Source organism: Sinocyclocheilus rhinocerous, unplaced genomic scaffold (assembly GCF_001515625.1).
Source record: "Sinocyclocheilus rhinocerous isolate Xijiao unplaced genomic scaffold, SAMN03320098_v1.1 scaffold1422, whole genome shotgun sequence".
Classification (NCBI taxonomy): Eukaryota; Metazoa; Chordata; class Actinopteri; order Cypriniformes; family Cyprinidae; genus Sinocyclocheilus; species Sinocyclocheilus rhinocerous.
Genome location: NW_015623657.1, coordinates 289,590 through 297,673, shown reverse-complemented (window position 1 = coordinate 297,673; position 8,084 = coordinate 289,590). Strand labels below are relative to the sequence as shown.

Genomic DNA, 8,084 nt, shown 5'->3' with positions numbered 1-8,084 from the left:
TTAAACAAATATGTGTATCTGATATGAATGTGACAACACAAGTTTTTAAATTTAAGCAAACAGTTTCTGAATTTCGTCAACATTTTAAAATGTCCTTGTAAATTGTACGCCACTCATGGGTGCACTTCCGGTACGACGACGTAACTCGCTGTTTAACCACTGTAGTGCGATGCATCATTGGAGTAATTAACTAGCTAGCCATGACTGTTTCCCAAAACCATAGTAACATGGTTGCATCTCTGTCCTTTGAACCATGCTGGTTCAACAATATATGACTGTTGTTAATGACGTCTTGCGCAGAAGGTGGCAAAATAATTTCTGCTAATGAATCACTTCAAGTTCGCAATTGATGTCAGATTGTTATATTAATGTCAGGTTATTAACATTTACTTTTTATCAAGTTAACATGCAGTACATGTACATTTACTCCCATATACATGTGTTCATTAAGTCAGCAGCTTTCTCATTCATCTTGGATGCTCTGGGGGTAAGCAGATAAACATCAAATTTTCATTGTTGGGTGAACTATCCCTTTAACACGCTAAAACAGCTAGCGGTTGAAATGGGTACTGCAGTCTATATTCAAAATATTGGAGAGAGCCATTTCTCCCACCTCCTCCTCCTCAGACTTAATGTTTTGGGTTGCCAGATTGAGGACATGCAACAGGAACAATTGCAACTGACAATAGAAGGCGAAAAGCTTTACACTCTAAGTTGTTGAGTTGATTTATCAATGTTTTATTATTCCTCTGGTCATAGGGCTTTTTAGACAGATGCCGGGGATTTTTAGGCCAGGTAGAATCTGCAATCTCTGACCCAGTTCTGGCTTCCATGGCTGCAATATTCCAATACTATTGGGTAAATTGGCAGTGGGTGAAGTCTTGTTTTTCAGAGAAACAAGTATGTGAATTTAGCATGTTTCCTAAATATCTGCAAACATATTAAGGTATCTGTATGCTGCAGCACAGTCCAAAAATGACTTACAGCACCTTTAAAATGTAGTAGGTAGGTAGTAGCATTGCTACATTGAGTAAGTGGCTCCTAAAAAATGGCATTGTGGCTTAGAATGAAAGAAAACAGTCTATGAATCTCTGTTGTGCAATCAAAGAAAGAGTTTTCATTCCCCTTTAGGTGACCTTAAGGAACAATTCAAGTATATTCCAGCTTGCATGCACGCTAAAATCCATGACAAGAGGGTGGGGGAAGTTCCCAGTGTTTTAGATGATACTGAGATTGCTTCTGTTTTTAATATGATGTCCCTTATGCTCTCTTAATATGCAATCTAGTTTTATCTTTATAAACGTCTTGCACGCTCATTCATCTGCCGCAGACTCGTTATGCGTGATAGGAAGTGAACAGCAACAGTTGGCTTAGGTCCAGCCCCGGCCAAGGGGATTTAATAAATATGATCTTTCCCACTGTAATATTTCATTTCTCCTATCGCGTACGCCATCGCATGTATATGTCTCCATGTTCTCTCGCTGCATCACAAGTGAAGGTGCCCTTTAGAGAAGGAGAGCAGAACCAAGTAAACACTCACAAACTTGCTGCTGGGAGTTTTGTTTGTTGGGTTTTTATAGTACAGAGGAGTCGTTTCAATGAATGTCATTGTAGAAACATGGATTGCCTACTAATAATTAGAGTCAAAGCAGATGACTTCGTTTGCGCTCAAACATTATTACAGAGAGGAACAGACTTCAGGCACATTAAATAACCCTGACGGCACCATCAGTCAAACTAGACGTCAGAGATTGGAATCAATCCAGTTCATATGAAAACCATATGCACCCGGCTTATCTACATATTCATACGGGTACTTCATGCCTTGTCATTAATAATCGTATAATGTGGCTCATATGTGGCTGGATGTCTCCATGGCGATGCAATATGATGCAGCAGCATCCTCTCGGCCAGGAAACAGAGTAGAACGACTGATGAAAGAGAAAGAGGATGGGAAAATTGATAAGACGATGTGGAATCAGCCAGATCTGAGGCCTCGTGGGACGAATCAAGACCAAGATGAATATGGATTTCCATTAGGGACTGAGACGCCTTCTATGCAGGTGATTTGTTCTGAAATATCTGCCAGTGAATCTCCTTTACTCCCGTGTTTCCAGCTCCTTCACCGAAGTCATTTGCGAGACAAGGTTTTATTTTCCGTTTTTTGTCCCCCAGGCGATGTTGAAAATTAAAAAGCATTTGAGTGAAGTGGCAACTAGCAATCAACCCGTCTTTTCTCCGCACCTCTCGCTGTCTCATGCAATCCTATGCCTCTTTTTATCAGGGAAAAACAGATAAAGCAAAAATGTATCTAAGTGAGTGAGGAGACTGTTGAAGCATCAGTCCTGACCTGGTGCTAATGATCTCTCATCAAAGCCCGAGTGAGATCCACGCTTATGAACACGCATGGTGTGTGCCTGCAGCAAGAATCACCAATGAGCCGATAACGAAGCACTGCGTACAAAATATCACCAGTCACCCTGCGCTCCAGAGGACTTGATGTGAGCTTGACACATGCACATCACGAAAATTCCTGAAAATAGCTCAGGATACCGGTGTTTTCTTCGCAGGGTGCCGGCATGTCAGGAAATAGTGGCAGTTGAGGTATTTCTGATCCCAAATACCATGAATTACAAATCAGCCAGCAGACACGCAACCTGACATTGCAGCGAACACAGCGACATGCTTGTTGCAATGTTCTAGAAACAAGTCTGAGCTGGTCCTCTCCTAGTGACGGTACACATTAGCCCTGTATGGAAACTGACAGATTACACATTCCGCTCTAAACACCAGTGTCTAATTTCATAGCCCTTCACTAAGTCAGCGATCTGGATGCCATGCCAAGTTTATCTTGATTGCAAAATAGGACTGTAATTTGTTCCCTCAGGTTTGTGAATCTACTCTCTGTGACCACGTCAAGCCTGTAGACATGTAACTATCATCGTACATTAAGCACTCCTAGTGTCTCAAGTGGACATTGACTAATAAGAAGACACCAGAAAATGACAAGATGCACTTCAGAACTTCAAAAAGGGATGTTTTCTGCCACATATGGATTTATGAAGCATTTTTGTGCAGTCACATTTTATCTCACATTTCATATTTTGCGATGGACCAGATATATGTGACCTCAGTGTGTAATTGCAGTAGACAGGTATTTCAGTGAGGGTAACACTTTATTTCGATAGTCCACTTTAGACATTCTATTAACAGTAAGTAACTTTGCAACTACATGTCAACTAGCAGCTAGTCGAGTATTAGTAGACTGTCTGCTTAATATCTTCTAACACTTTCTTTGTCAACTTATTCTACTAACCCTAAACCTACCCTAACAGTCTACTCTGAGAGTTAGTAGACATGTAGATGCAAATTAATGAGAATTAGTTGACATGTAGTTGACATATACTTACAAAGTTACTTATAGTTAATAGAATGTCTAAAGTGGACTATCGAAATAAAGTGTAACCTCAGTGAGTTCTACAGACATCGCTTATCCAGTGCAAACTGATGATAAACATTACATGTCCAATTACTTTAGAGACATATGTCCTGAAAACTAATCCCAGATTTAGATATAACGGTCATTTAAAATAGTCTTTGCAGAGCTCAGAATGCAACATCTGATGTTTCTACTGCCAAACCTCCAAGAATTGATGTCTTTCAATCCTCTGTTTCTTAAACACACAGAGGTCAATCAGCTTTTTAGGTCAAAAGTTTATCACAGAGAATCAAATGTCGCATCCAAGAACCCAGACGTCAATGGACAATGGCTGAAGATGTAGATAGAGCATAAACAATATGGTCAGCCACGATCATTGCTCAAAAGTAGGAATTCAGTGTTATTTTCAGTAGATTCTGCACTGGAGTTTAAAACAAAAGCAGTGAGCAGAAAACCAAAAGATAGCAAAATGGATAAGAAGTCACTGATTTCATTTGAATGTAATATTCCCTTCACATCACTTCACATGTGGTTTTACCTTTACCGGTAATTACATCATAATTGCTGTCATGTATTTACATTGAGGTGAAGTATAATAACAATAATAATAATTAGCTTTGTTACCTGATAAAATTCCCTTATCTTGTAAAGAAACCACATGGCTTTGTTCAGACAAGCAGCAAAAGGTCTGAATAAAAATATCCATTGTGTTGAAAACTGAACATTCTTAATCATATTTTAAACCACATATTAATATGGTTTAAAAATACAAATACAGATTTTCTTTTTTAGATTGAATTTCAAGTTTTTTTTTGTTTTTTTTTTAATATTTGAGGACACATTCAGAAATGGTTGCAGTGTGAAAACAACAACGTCTATCAAGCACATTTCATCCAGTCCTGGGCATGAGCTGTACATCAAACAGAGGTCCCATCGTAAAACATTCCTCATTGTGATGGCTACCTGACTAACACATGGCGTGAAAAAGATAAGACATACATGTTTGACGTTATTAATTGCATGGCTGTATGTTCACAGTGGAGCATGACGACAATGATGACCAGGAATGCTGGGAACATTGATCATCATTCTCTATCTTTATGTGTTCATGCCTGTGGATTCAGAGAAAACATGTGCTAAAGTAAACACTCACAGCATATGGTGATGATAGAAGGTAAGCCACTGTTATATAATGCACTTCTCATTTCTGCGGGATATTAAGGGAATTTTTCTTAGCTGTCTTTTGCAGAGTACTCTAGAAATGTACAAAAATGAGGGATGGATCTTTAAAGCTGTCAAACATGCTGCATACTGTGGCTCGGTTCCAACTTAGAATTAAACACAGGAGAAAAGCAACTACTTGGAGAACATGTTTTGTTTTGTAATACTCACATTGTACGTGGTATCCGTTTGACTGAGAGCGGTGATGACAGACAAGATTTTCCATGGATTTGTCTGTCAGTATCATCTCTGAAGGTATTTAGATTGAAGATGGTGTAGAGTGTTTTCTCCTTCACCTAGGGACTGAGTAAATTGTCATTTGTCATTGTCATTAAATTGCCTAAACACTGACAGTGTGCAATACAGTCGCTTCTGATTGGGTTCATGAACATTAATTAGCTGTTAGCTGTGTTATAATAAGCGTCAAAAAACACAATGCACATTATATTGTATGCATATGTGCTTGTCAGATGCCCAAATTGTATAATTAACTACATGAATTTAAATGTATTAGCTGACAGAAACACAATGTCATAGTCAACATTAATGATTTACGAAGAAACAAAATCAGGTAACTACCCTTACTGCAGTACTAGTGGTACTCTGTATGTATAACACTCCATTATCTTTTAAGAGTAAACATTAGATTTTAAATAGTACCCAATCACATAAAATGACAAATTTAAGACCCAAGCAGAATAACCTGTTAACCGGTTGCACCAGGAGAAGACTAAACAAATGTGCAATTGGTGAATAGTAATTCTGTTATAGCTAGTGCACACTTGCCTGCCCCTCAGCAAAAGAGTTAGGTCTACTGCTGTTACATCACGTTACATCACCTACAGTAATTAATATTCATGATCTGATAGGGTTTAAAATATGCCCCTGTATTTAAAATGTAAGGTACTTGAAGGAATATCATCATAGTACCAGTAGCGTCCACATGACCACGGTAACACTATGGAACTTTCTTTCAAGTACAATTCTCTCTACAAGTCTCTAGTACATTTACCCCTGCAATGTACACTGACCTTACAATGCAATCTAAAGACGTTTTACAATTTGATGAAAAACGTGTCAAATTATTTGCATCGCTAGTGCAGAGTTAGCAGAGGAGATTGACTATTTTTACTTTTGCACTTCTTTCTACCCTCTGGCCCACAAGTAAGTCCCTTGTCAACCCAAACAGCATTGACATGCATCCATTTGGCAGCGTCTGTGAGTGTATGTGTGTGTGCATACACACTCCCTCGCTCCCACGACATCTCCTGGCACGCAAACACACTTCACATGTCTTTCCAAAGTGATCCTTCTGTTTTGTGACCACTCCACGGAGGAGAGAGAGAGAGTCAGAGGAGGGGAAAGCTGGGGAGAAGGGGGGTCTCGCAAGCAAACACTAAAGGTTACTGCACTCATTCCCCATTAAATATCAAGGACAGCAGTAATTGCAGCACCCTGTTGTCAGGTTCCAGTGGCACGGTAGGCCATCTCATCCATCTGACCTTGAGAATGAGAGAAAATGGCTTCTCTGGTGATGGGGAACCATTCGGAACAAATGTTGCAAGGCTGTATTGTGGTTAATTACCTTGCGTAGACTGTGTCGCTAATAACTGCCTTGTCAGAAATGGCCCTTGTTGCCGAAATGTATGAGATCAGCAGGTGATGGATCACTTTCAGGTTGTAACCTGTGGTACACATGATGAGGTTTTCTGTGGACAGGTTGCAGCATAATTGAAGCAGGGGTCAGTTAATGTGAGCAAACCCCAGCTTACGTGGGAAACTAAAAGGGTAAAGATAAACTGTGAATGGTGGAGTGACAGAATGAACAAGAGGTGGCCCAAAAAAGAACAAGTGATGGCATGTAATTAGCACCATTCCTTTGCATGGCCTCGTCAGTAGGATGGGACTTTGGACGTTCCAATGCAATTGTGCAAATTGTTGCTAGGCCATTGTGGGAGTAGCTCTCTGTTCAAATATAGTGCCCTGGTGTGCTAGCAAAGGAATGTAGCTGGTCTCTGGTTTGGTAGGACAGGGGACACAGTTAAATACCAGGATTAGAGGGAATTGATGGGAATGCTAACTGAGCCAGCCAGCTGCAGTAACCAGGGCCAAGGTTTGTCCCTGTCTTATCGTAGAGGCTGTCAGTGGTTGATAGTGCGAGAGGAAGCTCAGACCCCTGGCACAAAAACTTCAACATTCTCCCAGCCCCGCTGACCCAGATTTTCGCACCTCCACTCAGAAAGTCCCAGAGAGCTGCTTCATTGAGCTTGGTCTGTGCCGCTAATTAAGTCACACAAGGGAAGCCAATCCAAAGCCGTCAAGTCTTTGTCAGAAAATTCCATGCTGGTTCTTTTGGGTAAAGCTTGATTTACTGCTTACCCTGACACTTGATTATTGGATTCTTCATCCTTCCATTTCTGTAGTCCATCTGAAGTTTAAAAGTATTGCTAGCACTCTACAGCAATGACATCATCTGGAAAGTGAGAGAAGGGACAGTTGCTCAAGCTGTAACAGGAATCACCTCAGAATCGTTTATCTACTTTGAGGAAGTCATGATGAACGCTAGCCTAAAATCATTCAGATGTTGTCTGAACCCCAAAGTCATTTCAGGTGACTGTAGAGGTTAACAACAAGTGGTTGACTCCTATTAGAACTCACCTGGGTGTCTGTCTGTCAGTAATGATTTGTGTTGTTGTCGTACTACTTGTTGTTTTGGAGCAGAAAAACTAGGCCTGCTGGGAAACGGAGTTTAATGTTCGCTATGTGTTTTCCTCTTTTTCCCTCTCTGAGGACAGCTGCGGCGTCTTCATCCATTAGCGTTTGGATGAGTGAGGTGTGCGGTGCTGTGTTGACACACTCGGCTTACTTCCGGCCTGCTTGATAGGAAGCCGTGTCTGGCAGCTCTCTGGGGCATAGGCGATAGTCTCCAGCAGTCTCCTGTCTGCCACTCATCATGGCTAGAGCTCTGTCACAGTAAGCTGTCAGTAGCATGAACGATGAGAACTGGTAAAGTGTCTCCAGAATGAAAATAGGACGTGTCGGTCAACGTGCTGTCTAGATTTATTTATCGTAAACTTACATGTGACCCCGATGATGTGTACCGCTGTAGCATCAAAATAGAGAGATCTTTTTTCCCTTGGATTTTAGCTTACATTAGCCTCTTTACAATGAGTGAATGTATTTGAATCGCTATGTTTTGGCACCTAGGTCTTCAACCCTGCTCCCAGGGACACACCCTTCTGCAACTTTATCTACACCCTATTTCAGCACACCTGCCTGTGATTTTTCAGGTGATCCTAAAGACCTTGATTAGCTGGTTCAGGTATGTTTGATTAAGGTTGTAGTTAAACTCTGCAGGACAGTGTGCTCCCAGAAGCAGGGTTGAAGACCTCTGTTTGTAAAGTGCTCATACTTAGGGTTAGGG

At 40.8% G+C, this 8,084-nt stretch overlaps 1 long non-coding RNA gene across 1 annotated transcript; it reads right to left on the bottom strand.

Annotated features, from left to right (window-relative positions):
- Positions 1-4,342: 4,342 nt before the first annotated feature.
- On the bottom strand, positions 4,343-7,861 carry LOC107717462 (uncharacterized). Its single transcript, XR_001637318.1, has 3 exons — positions 7,740-7,861; positions 4,832-4,963; positions 4,343-4,551 (listed from the first exon to the last, which is right to left on the bottom strand). It is a non-coding gene; the product is annotated as an uncharacterized LOC107717462 (long non-coding RNA).
- Positions 7,862-8,084: the final 223 nt, after the last annotated feature.